Here is a 13,369-nt window from a genome sequence, read left to right on the forward strand (position 1 = left end):
AAAAAAACACATCAGTCTGTGAGGCAGCGACAGTTAATCATTTGCATTCTTGGCATTTTTTTGGTTTTCTCATTACATGTGAGGGAACACAAGTGAGCGAGGAATCCTCTACTATCTAACCTCAACTTCTTTAAACCGACTTCCGTCGTAAATCCCCCGGGATTACTCATTACTTATACAAAAGGGAACAAAGTATCCAAACTTACACTCCACCCGTGCCTCTGCAGAATCCCCAATTCCCACTCATCTCCGGTTCCTCTCGCACCGTCCCGGTTCCCCCCCTCAGTCAATCTGAGGCCGGCCGCGACTGAGCGCGCGGAGAATCTCCAGGCTACTCCGCCCCCCCCCCACCGCCGCTATCTGTAAAATGATTAGTGACATCACGGATGTCACATGCCGGACGGCGCTGCGAGCGCATCGCTGGCCGGCCGGCCCCCGCTCGGCTGGGCTTCTGCGTATCGTCAACTCGGGGAAACCTTGATAAGCCCTGAGAACGGAGGAGAATTCTAACGTGGGAGGCTTGGGCAACGCGAAGACGCGCGAAGCGCTCGCTCGTGCAGAAAGCAGGGCCTCTTCCGCGGCGCCGCGGGATTAATCGCAAAGAACAAAACCGCCATTTACAGTAGCCCTTTGTAAAGCACGGCTAAAAAAAATTTTTTAAAAAAGGTATGTTCCAGAATACTTTCCAGGGAAGTGTTTCCACTTTGAACAGCACTTGCGTGCCAAATATCAAAGAAGCCCCTTAGCACGCACGCTGGAAGCATAGTTTACTAGCCAGGGCTCCCATCGGAAGCCCTGTAAACGCTTATTAAATTAAAAATGTGCTCTCCAAGGAGCCAGCGTTGCACATTTACGGCTAATTTCACTTTTACACCAAAGAACCCCTGCTGTGGACGTCTGCAACACAGAACACACCGGCTTCCCTTTCCTGCTGGCAGCACAGTTGAAACCTGTGTGTATTTCCACCCATATAAATGAGGCATAGATCAAACAGCGGCTATTTTTTTATTTATTAATACTGTTTCATAGCAGGGGTGTGGCACAGTGGGTAAGGAACTGCGCTTGTAACCGAAAGGTCGTAGGTTCGATTCCCGGGTAAGGACACTGCCGTTGTACCCTTGAGCAAGGTACTTAACCTGCATTGCTTCAGTATATATCCAGCTGTATAAATGGATACAATGTAAAGTGCTATGTAAAAAGTTGTGTAAGTCGCTCTGGATAAGAGCGTCTGCTAAATGCCTGTAATGTAATGTAATGTGTGAGCAGCAATACAACCACGGCGAGGCAGTGCAGCTAACAATCCCAAAGGGCCTGGAACTAGCACGGTGATTTCATGTCTGAATGCACTCATTGAGATCATAAGTAAGAATCCTCAGCCCCATAACTCAAGTAAGAATTTGCGCCGTTTCATATTTTAAACGCTTGACTCCTGTCAGCCCTCGCTGCACACCAGTTTTCTGCCCTAGATAGGTCATTACCAAACACTCAACACTACATGCAAATCGAAGAAAGGAGGAAGGCGGCAGTGCCTCGAACAACTGTTACTTACTTACTTAATTCTCTTCCTTCCCCGTGGAACATGAGGCTGCGACTATCTGCTTCCATCCGGTCCTATCCCGTGCAGCATGCTGTGCTTCGCCCCAAACAACTATTAAGTATTTTAAGTATGAAATGCACAGTGGTTTCTGTGGAAAAAGTCACTTCACAGTCCGTGGTGACGAGCGCAAAGTACGGTTGTAGATCGCTCAGACCCCTCTGAAAACTGGCCTATTGACGGGTGCAAGGAGAGAACAAACACTCCCAAGGTCTTCGTGCACCAAGATGGCCACTTTCCATAATGGTTAACCACCCAAAAACAGCGAGATGCTGGCAAAGCAAAGTCCGCCTAAGAAAGTGACCCACGCTGTTTACAGACGGGGGTCAGTCACCCGCAGTTCGCTTAGTCATCCTCACAGTTTAGTCAAACACACGGAGCCACAGAGGCAGTGTTAGCTGCCCTGGACAGCATACTGTCGCCGCCGCACGGTCCTTCTCCAGCAACCCGGTCTTCAGAGCCGCCACGATGACCTCGGTTTGTTTACGCTTTTCAAACGGCTTCACGTGCAGGGGAAGGCACTCGAACGCAATGCCCGCGTCCCGAATTTGTACATTCATTACCCCGGCCAAGTGTCCGCTTCGACAACAAAGCCCCTGTCAACAGCTATCAAATTTCGCTTCGGATACACAGCGAGCAAACCACAGCACTTTTGAGGGAGACGAGTGCCTGCCATAAATCTTCCTTTTTGTACCTCACTAAGCATAATATTGGTGCCATGCATTTCATGTGACAACACTGCGTTCTGCCAGAGGGCATATCCGTAGCTGCCGGTAACATAACATTACTGGGCTGGTGATGTTCAGTCATGCTGAACACTGCAAAAATCAAAGAATAAGTCCATCTTAACAAGTATTTCAGTCTTGTATTTAGACTTAAAATCTTGTTTCTATAACCTTTTTTTTTTTTGCTAAATGAGACAAACAGATTGCCAGTTTTAACTCCAAGATTTGTCAGTGGGGCAAGACAATTTCACTTGCCAAGCAAACAGTAACTTAAAACAAGCCAATATTTTCTACTTGAGGGAAAGTCTCATTAGAAGACTAAGGCACTTGTTAAAACAGACTTTCTGCAGTGTACTGAACCTCAGTAGGCCGTGGGTGAGCATAATGGGCAAAAGGTTACGATCACCTCACAGTAAGTCGACAGGAAGAATACTTGGAAACCCACCCCCCCAGAGAAAGAGGTGTAGCTTTCTTACAATTCAACTCCCTCTTGTATTGATATTGATATATTAACATATACAGAGCACATAACACAGGCTAATCAGTATACTTGCAAAGCCAACACAACAAGGCTAATTAGTATACTAGCAAAGCCAACACAACACAGGCTAATAAGTATACTAGAAAAAGCAACACAACACAGGCTAATTAGTATACTAGCAAAGCCAACACAACACAGGCTAATAAGTATACTAGAAAAACCAACACAACACAGGCTAATTAGTGTGCTAGCAAAGCCAACACAACACAGGCTAATTAGTGTACTTTCAAAGCCAGCACAACAGAGGCTAATAGTGTACTAGTCCACTAGCAAAGCCCACACAATAGCTGAGTTAGCAGGACCAGATATTTCAATGCAATCGAGGCCAAGATAAATGCATGGAAAAAAAAACAGTTTTTACTTGATATGTTTTATGATAAAAATCTGTTTTCATTCTCTGAAGAGAAAAGGCTGCTTCACATCCTTAATTTCACAACAGGGCTTGCACTCAAAAAGCTCGTCAGAGTAGAAGTGCTCATGTAGAATCAGTCTGACCTTTTGGTTGATAATAGACAGGCTTAGGCTATGAACAGGGGAATCCCGGTCCAAAACCAGGACTCCTTATTTTAGATGCTTTCTGAATACACACTTGATGTCTTCGTATCTCCCAATATCCAGATAAACACTTCAAGGAGTAATAGTCTAAGTCTGACTGTGTAGACAGGGCGACAGATGAGATGTTGAGGCAGTTTGATTCATCTTCAAAGACACACGTGCAGCTCATTTGCCCAGGACTCCAGTCATTCACTGATCCCATGGGTTCCAGCAATACAGCTAACCTGCAGAGATTATTCTATCAAGTAAATGCAAGGGGAGAAACAGAACCTTGTGGATAAAAGTAAAATAGCAATCCAAATCTTTTTTGACTTTCACGCAGTGCTGTATAATGTGGTGTGTCCGGGTGCCACTTCAAAGTGGCGTTTTCTGGAGCCATCTGGCTTTACACATCTTTTCCCATGACACAACTTGGAAGAAACTCCTAATTACGAGCGACCAGAGGAGGGGGGAGAATTCACTTTGATCTGTCTGTGTGGAGAATAATCTCTTTACATCACCATAGCATGCTCAGCGTTCAGCGTGGCTTTAAGTTTGTCCCGTGGTTCTGGAACAGGAAATTCCTACACTTACGTGCGGTGGGCCAAACACACAGTTTGGGTGCGAGTTTAATGTTGCTCCCAATTTAACCCTCGGCTGTCTGGATTAATAAACAGAACTACGGGAGCCAGGTTTAAACCGCGGAGGCTTTTCAGAACTCGACTAGACGGGTTCTGCCAGATCCGTTCCCATTTGTACGCTCATGCTTCAACCGCAGGCATTCTAGAGATATGTTATTGTTTTTTTCTCTTGCCTTTATAAGGTTCAGTTTTCACCCTGATATTCTCTACTTTCCCCACGTAATGAAAATAAGTCCGTAAAGATCACGTACGAGTTCCCAGCCGTATCTGATACCGGAATCATCGATCGCATCCCTCGGCTCCGCGTGTATTATTTTTGCTTCGCTTGGCTGTCAAAGCGGTTTAAATTTGAATAGCATGAGCTTCTCATGCAAGCACGAGGGAGCATCGCGCGCTTTGGATAACATTCTGAACACGCATAGCATTTCAGGATCAGAAACACTCTGTTTCATTCTGATCCAAGTATTGACTCCTAACCTTTGAACAAGCGTGGTCTCCCTAATAATTATGAGTAGACGTCCAAATGAGGTTCTATCAAATAGCTAAAATTAGAGATGACAACCCGTGCTGTAGCATACTTGTCAATTTCCCCACTTCACCTAAAGTCAACAATAAGTTACACAATCGTTTTTTTTATTTGTTTTTTTTTTTTTTTTTTGTCATTGTAAATTGTTGTCACCACTGTCTTCCCAGGTCGCCCTTGCAAAACAGGTCAATATCTCTGCTAAACATCCCTGATTATACAAAGTCGCAATAGATAAATATAGTAAATATAGTAGGCCTATAGTAAATATTTAACTACAGGTTTCCAAATAGCATTTGTGTACAGGATACACAATTTTCTCAGTAAATTATTAGGAGTTGTAGGAATAGTACACTAAAATGTTAGGCAATTCTGGTCCAATACTAGAACTGACCTGATGCCATCATATAGTAGGCTACTTATATACCCCCAATACAAACAGTATCTCCAGCCGTGAAATATATTGAACCCTTTCTTTCATTTTGTTTCATTCACTCAAATTAAATGAAGACCCGACAAGATAGGCTAATTTGTATCATGGACTCGAAACACAGTTAAAGCATCGTTAGTGTTTTAAAGGATACCTCACATTTACGGATGAAAAAACAGCCAAAGGGAAGCTTTAGTTGCAGTAATGATCCAAGGACATGAGTTAACTGCCATTTATCAAAAAAGAACCCCTTTTAATACAGGACCCATTAACAATTAACCAAACTCCCACAGCCACCTGCAAATTAATCATGTGGAAATCCACCTGTAACCTTGAGTTTATATTTCTCCTGTCAAGCCTGTTTCAACTTCTCAAACGTGTCAGCGCACCATCGTTAGATATCCAGAATATCAGCATCAAGCGGCCGTGCGTAATCGCTCTGGACATTAAGTGACACCGTCGCATTTGCATCAGCAATCAAGCCGAATCAAGTTTAACACCGTGCCCAGCAAGCATGAGATCGCGTTACCGAAGTAACGCTCCTTGGAGCAGTCTTTACCACCCTTAACACTATGTGACTCAAAAGCCTTCCGTCCAAAAAGAACATAAGCTCGGATGTGTCATTATGAATACGGCTGATTTTGAAGGCGTACGCTGACTACGGGTTTTCTACATGTATATTTATCGAGATGGGGTACAAACTATGAAAGCGTTTAAATTATAGGATGTCTGTCTCCTCTTCACGGGGACGCTTCCATTTTTGAATGCTTGAAGGAACTTAACTACTTTCCTCCAGTGCACCAGCACCAGTTTGCAAATGCCATTGCTTTTGTTTGTGCCTTCTCAAATCGCAGGGCTCCATTAGTTTGGTAAAAACCTCCTCACGGGTTTTTGTTGTGGCCTGATGGTCTGTGTTCTTTCCTCACGTGGCAGCAGTCGGTATCTACATGAAACCCGCGCATCCACGACGCAACAGACCAATAAAAGCGGCGCGTCAACACAGCTTAATGTCGACACAAAGACATGACACCGGCAGCCAGACAGCCCATTCAGAGCATTCAGCTGGAAATCCCCTCCAGCACATGTAAACAGGATAGTGTAAAGCTGCAACAAAGGAGAAAGACTTGCTTCACAACCTCTGACCTGCTCTTCACGAGTACGAAAGCTAGCAATCATACAAACACAAACATATATTACACTGAGTAACATACATAAAGACAGCTTGGACGTCCCCTCATTTAGGTATAAACCTAGCCTGGGCTGAGTGCTCCCACATGGATGCACAGACACAGAGCACGTCTCCCGTCTGTGCTGAGAGTGCTCTATGGCCAGACGGTTCTGGGGAATCATAGTTGTCTCCTTCTCCCGAAACAGGTTTGAGGCCAAGGTCCTCCCTGACTGCAGACAGTGTCTGCGATGGCCCACCCGGAGGTTGCAAGACCATCACGCTCCAGCATCAGTGGAGGATCATCGACAGCATGGAGGAGGTCCCGTGGGAGGCAAAGAACATCAAGGTCTGCCTTGGTGTCTTTTTGCTGTAATAGATATGTGGTACTCAACTTTGATTATGACTTCTGATTTCACAACTCTCGGGTTAAAAAAGACACATAAGACAGCCTTTGTACCCTGATGGTGTATCGCTTTCTATAAAACATGTTTAAAGGTTTAATTTATATACAGGGCAATATCTAACTTTTTCTCATGGTAAGTTCTCTCCAGGAATTGTAATCAAATTTCATGCTGAAAATTTTTAATTTAGGGTGTTTTTACTGCTGTTAAGCTCAGAAAAGAGTTTTGTTGACCCTCTGGACAACATAAAGGTTAACCCGTTAAACCCACTTAAAACCCAGAGATATAAGTAAAAATCCCCACATCTTAAATAAACCCTATTATCTCCAAAGCTATATACAGTACATACATGGTTCAAAGCTTGAAATAAAGAGCACATTTGTACTGTAAGAAACCCCTCAGGTACACGCAACAGCACAACGAGTACACCAACTATAAGAAACTAAACTTTCAGCAAGAGCCATGATGGGAAGATCATAGAGAGGGTTGATTTTTTCCAGATAGTAGTTTTCTTTCAAGGTCCATATAGAAATGGTTTTGTCGAGAACAGAGTGGAAGAACTTGACCTCCTGCACAGAGACCCATCCAACACCTCTGGATCGACTGGATTTTTTGGATTGGATTTGGATCAATAGGAAAGCACATTGCGAGGCAGGTCTAATCGGCCAATCAGTGCCCGACCTCACTAATGCTCATCTGGCTGAATGGAAGCAAATCCCTGCAGCAATGCTCCAACATCGAGTGTAACGCCTTCCCAGAACAGTGGAGGTTTCATAGCAGCAAAGGGTGCAGCACTCCATATTAATACCCATAATTTTGGATGAGATGGTGGATGTCAGGTGTTCACATACACTTGGCCATGTAGTGCAATTTGCTTGGCACAGGAATGTCTCATTTAGATCATTTTTTTCACTGTTTGACATTTTTCATGTTTGATATTCTATTTACATACATAGAAATACTCGTTTTCAAGTGCTCCTGAAAACACTTTCAGCTGAATGGAAAGAATGCATAATGAAAAGATGACCTTACCAAGCCTATGGACAAAGAGTGGACTGACCAAATCCCCCTCTGGGGGGATAAGCAATCAATGTCAATACCATCACTGCAGTATTAGCAGTTGTTTGACTTGTTGCAGAGAGTTATTGGATTATAAAATACCATAATCGTTAACCTGGGGTGTCAATTTCAGGAAGGGGACTGACATGCCATTTCTTTTGCTATCTCTATTGGTTTTATCGGTCAAGATGGGTTTTCTTTTGCATCAAAGTGCAAAGAGTCTAAGCTTTACAGGGGTACAGTACACCTGTTATAGCCTTCCATCTTGGTAAATGGTAAATGGACTGCATTTATATAGCGCTTTTATCCAAAGCGCTTTACAATTGATGCCTCTCATTCACCAGAGCAGTTAGGTGTCTTGCTCAAGGACACTTCGACATGCCCAGGCCGGGGTTTGAACCGGCAACCCTCCGACTGCCAGACAATCACTCTTACCTCCTGAGCCATGTCGCCCCATATCTTCAATCAATGACAGATAAAAGCAATGGCTTAAGACTGTTAATTCTTAGACATGGGCATCTGATTTCACAGCCATTGGGCTTTAAGCACTTCATGTTGTTAAGTGAGGCCCTACCCTGTTGTGTCTTGTGTATGTGGTTTGAATTTTACAAGAGGGGTTCTTATGTCTGAACTCGTAGAAAACCAGTAAGAGCCAAAAGAGGAAAAGGAACATGGGACCGTAAGCACCCGCGCTGGGAAAGGAGCTCGATCGGATTTCGCGACATCGCTCACGCGGCTCGGACGATGATGTCACGAATGGCCCCGCCCCATTGTTACGGACCTGGCAGGAGATCTGCGTCGGTGACAGCGGAGGAGCTCCTGTCTCACTGTGTCATTAGAGACAAACCTGCGGCAGACAACTCACTTCCGTCTCAGCCTTCTCTGGGCTGCGGCTCGTCATCAGAACCCCCCAGGCCTGGTTATGTTTTTGATTAAGAAACACTAAAATCTAAATCTTGCCCCAGACTCATTCGCAAGTAACACACCCAGTGTATATTGCATTGTAAACTCTGGACATTGCTGCTGGCACAAGGCTTGTAATATAATGTTGTTCTGCTCAAGTCACTCCTTGTGGGAGGCACATGCTGTACGTTCCAGAGGCCAGGACACTGGCAGCATGCATTAAAAGAGGGACGTTGTTGTGCCCAGGAGCTTGAAACTTTACATTATGCATTCCAGTAAAAATCCCCATCAAAAAAGGGTTATGAACAGCATAAAAACTATACTTTGTAAGATGTAAAATTGTCAGCAATGTGAAGCTAATCTCCTTTGATAACAACACTAATGATAATGAGGTTCCCCGCCTCCTGCCCCCCCCCCCCCACCCCAGGTGAGGCCAGCTGTTTGGGCACGGGTGCCAGTGTCCCGCCCGCTCACCTGCCCCGATGTGAACTGGCAGCCGTGACACATGGGGGCGGGGGTTGGGGGGGGGTGCGGGGGGAGGCGCTCGCCCTGCGGGCGCACGCCAAATATCAGGCGGGGGAAGAGAGCGCGGCGAAGCGCGTCTCATGCGCCGGAGCAAATGTCAGAAGACATCTCCAGGCAGCCGAGCGGAGGGGAGAGCCCGCGCCCGTCGATTCGTACTCCTCCTCCCCCGCGCCCCCGCGCCTCCTCCCCACATCAATGCCGTGCGCCCCAGTTCCTTCTTATGTGCACCGTGTCAGCCGGGGCTGAGTCACCTCACACATGAACTCTGGGTTTGATTTTTTTTTTTTTTAAACCTCCTCCAGGAGTTAGTGCCTAACTGTGGCAGTAAATTAACATGGGACATCAGGCAGCGCAATATATGCAGCAGAGTGGCATCATCAATGCTCCATAATGGTGCAATCTATCCCCCATTACGGCATCATCTATCCCCATAATGGTATCATCTATCCCCTACATTGGAGTCATCTATCCCCCAGATCTATATAATCACGGGAACGCAGGCTGAGAAGTAGTAATATATATTTTAAATATTTTTTAAAAATGCATAGCGAATATCGGTATGTCCATTATTGCACGTGCATGAGTGCGTGTGTGTGCGAACGTGCATGTGTGTGCATGCATTCACATGTATGTGTGCGTGTGCATGTGCATGTTTATGCACGCATGCATGTTTGTGTGTGCGCTCATTGTCCAGCAAATCATCCCCTAGTAAAAAAAAACAAGGAAAAAACCAAGGTAGTGTGCATGAAACAAATTAATTTCTTAGTTTAATCTACTTGCGCACAAGGCCCGCACAAATTCTGACCAGCTTTTACTTTTATTTTCTATTATTATTTATCTATTTTATTTTTATGCTTCCATGAGAACTTTTCCTAGTTGAGGGCTTCAGGAGATTGCTCTTCACAAAGGGATGTTTTTATGTTTTAGGAGATGAGATGAACAGCACTTTGCACAGACACCCAGTTTCCCTTCAGAGTGACCTGACCAGACCCTCACTGATTTTCACTGACTTCACTGCCTTTGTTATGCCTGTAACTGAAATGCCACGGGTTAAGGTAACGATCTCTGCTCGGACAGTAACAGTCAACGACAGAGGCGGTTGCCAGGAAAGGGGGTTCAAAGCAGTGTGGGGGGAAAAAAACCAGCTGGTTGGGAACCACGAAGGGTTCGGCCCCACAGTGACAATGAGAGGCTGTCTGGCTTCAGAGCTGTATAGGTTCAGACGGTACAATCTCGACGTTAGCCTCTGCAGAACAGCAAGCCCGAGAAAGACAGCTGAAATATAAAACAGCAGCTTCTGGAGGCGGGTCATCTAACAATCGCCATATCTGTTTATAAATCTGGCCGGGATCCTGGGATATTATGTCATCTTGAAGACGCACAATTGTATACTGTTTGCCATGAGACCGGAGGACACTGGAAGGCTGGGCTGAGGACAAATAATGGGCTTTATCCTTTTGGCCGAGCACATGATATTCAGCACCACGCCACTTACCCGACGCGGTCGAGGAACAAGCGAAATTTGTTTCACTTTTGTAGTTGAACGCGCAAACATCAGTTAAATCCAGAGGTGTCAGACTCCAGCCCTCTAGGGCCTGCTAATTTTTCGGTGTGTTGACTCCTTTAAGTAACCGATTGACTCGAGATCCCGCAAACCTCGTTTCCCAGCCTAACTTAGCTGCTCGCTGAAGGGAAACCACAAAAATCCGCAGACCCTGCAGCCCTCCGAGACTTGAGTTTGACACCCCTGGTTTAATGGGCGCTTCCAAACTACAGCAGAGTGCCAAAGGCTTATTTTTTTCGTGAACGCCCAATGCAGCAGTAAGAAAGTGAAAAAGCAGCCAAATATCAAACATTCAAAGCATTTCTTGGTCTCAGTTCCAATAACAGACAGCTAATGAGAAAAAACACTGCCTGGATATTTTCCACAAGCACAAACATTTTTTGGAGCATATGCATTTAATTTTAATTAGCACGACACTTTAAACTCGCTCCCACACAAACTTCCTCCTCATTCTGACACATTTTATTAGCCAGACGACTCAGCTAAGTCTGTGTAGCTTTTGGAAGGAAACCTTCTGAGTTGACAGAATGATACTAACATACGTTTCTTCGAGGGTTTCACTTGTCTGCCCTCATACTTTGATCATATTAATAGAAGGCTGGGATCTATAATTTAGTTATTGAATCATTGACTTACCACATGCCTTGGGATGATGCAAACCCCCTTTTCATTGGTGTAGGAGTCCAAGGTTTGGAGAGATGACCTGAAACGACTGCAAAACATTTTTTAAAGAGTACACCTTGTTTAGATGTATGCTACCATACCATTATATTTGTTATACATGCTATATATATAAATGAAGAGATCTCAGTGGTGTTCTCACTCTTTCACTCTCTCTCTCTCGCTGTATGTTTATGTATGCATGTATTTCTAAATTATGTAAATTATGTGTACAAGGCAGAAGGACACCATTGCATCTAATTTACTAGTTACAGTCAATCATACCTGACCAAAACATCAATTAGGTAAATCGTTACATGGGACATCAGGCAGATCACACACAACCTCCAGCGTGCCGTCGTTTTTAATCACTTCCGTTCTGTTTGAGGTACCGGCCGCAGCCGTGTACGATGGGAGCCCTGATATTCTGAAATTAGCGTGTCATTTGCGGCTAGATCCACTGGCCCCTGCCGTTAGTCTCGTGGGCTGGTAATGACAGTCTGCAATTTAACGCACAACACAGAGGCGGGCATCCTCTATCATTCTCATCAACTGGCTAGCCCAACTCCCTGATAAAACCCTCTCCATCTCAACCTGGAAGTATGATAAACAAGCCTATTCTGTCGTGTATTTATGGATTATTTTTAATTGGCTTCATTAAATACGAATCAGACCTACTTCCTAATCGCATTTTGTTCCATACTTAAAATGAGAACTTCCTTAATTAAAAAAACGCGACTGATGTACGGTTTGTTTTATTATATCTGTTAATATGGAAGACACCTCAAAACATATTTCAATAAATTAAAATCACTGACTGAATTCTAGCCTCCACTGAGAGCTACGGCAATGGCTCTTTAGCTGTGTGAATAAGAATAAAGGTGCAGCCAAATTCTTCGTGAGGTACCAGTGTATTCAGTCAGGTGCAATCGTATCAACTCTCCTGTAAGCAACCACCTGTTCGCCATGCAAATCACGCGGAATTGACTGTTTTACGCAACGGCCAAAGAAATAATTCTTCTTCCTATACCGAAAGCGTCCCATAATGTAGCCTACTTCAATACGAATAGACATTATAATTGCATTTTTTTAAAACCAAAGATAACATAACAACATAGCAAGTACGTTATGTGTGCATAGCCTGTGGATCTACAAGTTTTCAAAGTCGTGGAGTGCAGTTTTACTTTAGGATTCGTAAGATAAAATGCACAGACCTTCAATCAGCCAAAGATCAAAACAAAGTAAAATAAAGTTAATAATATAGCGGTCATTACGAAATAAAACGTCTACAAAACATGTCATGCTACATCTGATGATATTAAATCAAGCTGCAAATTCTCGCCTACCTTTTATTCTTTTTAAAAATCCACTTTATTCCACTTGTGCAAATCCCATTCGGTTGCTAAAAAGACGACAGTGGTTCTCTGCTGGTCGCAGACGTTCTGTTAGCGCACTCCGTTTGCCTCCCTCCCTCAGCGCTCGGACACTTCGCGCAGGCTGCGGGTCGTTGTGAGCTACTGTCGCCATAGTTCAATAGTTAAGTCTTTCAACCAATCACCTGTCATGTGATTCCTGAGGCGTGCCATGGCCGGAGAGCAGTACAATGCTTGCGCCTCCCGAAATGGAGCCGCGTAGCATTTGTGTGGTCTAGGACCAAAGCCGTTAGGACTGAAGTCGTTTCCATTGTTGGAATTGGCTACTGTACTAAGAGCTGTTTCAAACTCTTGGAACAGGGTTGACTTTTAAAATAAATATCAGAGTCAAATGTATTTGTTGTCTAGACAATGCAAATATTTGTGTACAGTTTCTACATGCTTTATGTAATAGCCTATACCATTTAAAATTCTGGATTTCTGGATATAAAATATTTTTACACGAATTGATTAAAGTATATTATAGCCTAAAGTTAACTTTATGTTTCGTTATTTAATTTATGTACGTACAATCCAGATTTTATGACAAGCAAAATTCAGATTATGCGCATGTGTATGAGATCTTAAATACCTCAGTTTTACTAGAAAGAAACGGTCGTTTGTATCTGTTCTATGTATATCATAAATGTATTAATGTAAACTTCGGAATAGAAACCCAACTATTCGAA

The 13,369-nt window shown here is 44.1% G+C and overlaps 1 protein-coding gene across 1 annotated transcript in view; it reads right to left on the minus strand.

Moving 5' to 3' along the window:
• The window catches only part of ppfibp2b (PPFIA binding protein 2b), a 62,889-nt gene extending 49,976 nt beyond the window's left edge, over positions 1–12,913 (minus strand). The window contains exons 1-2 of the mRNA XM_035395946.1: positions 12,615–12,913; positions 11,245–11,320 (exon numbers count right to left, since the gene is read on the minus strand). The gene's annotated coding sequence lies outside the window, so the exon portion shown is untranslated. The remainder of the gene's footprint in view (positions 1–11,244; positions 11,321–12,614) is intronic.
• Positions 12,914–13,369: the final 456 nt, after the last annotated feature.

The sequence above is a fragment of the Anguilla anguilla genome, chromosome 16, assembly GCF_013347855.1.
Source record: "Anguilla anguilla isolate fAngAng1 chromosome 16, fAngAng1.pri, whole genome shotgun sequence".
Lineage (NCBI taxonomy): Eukaryota > Metazoa > Chordata > Actinopteri > Anguilliformes > Anguillidae > Anguilla > Anguilla anguilla.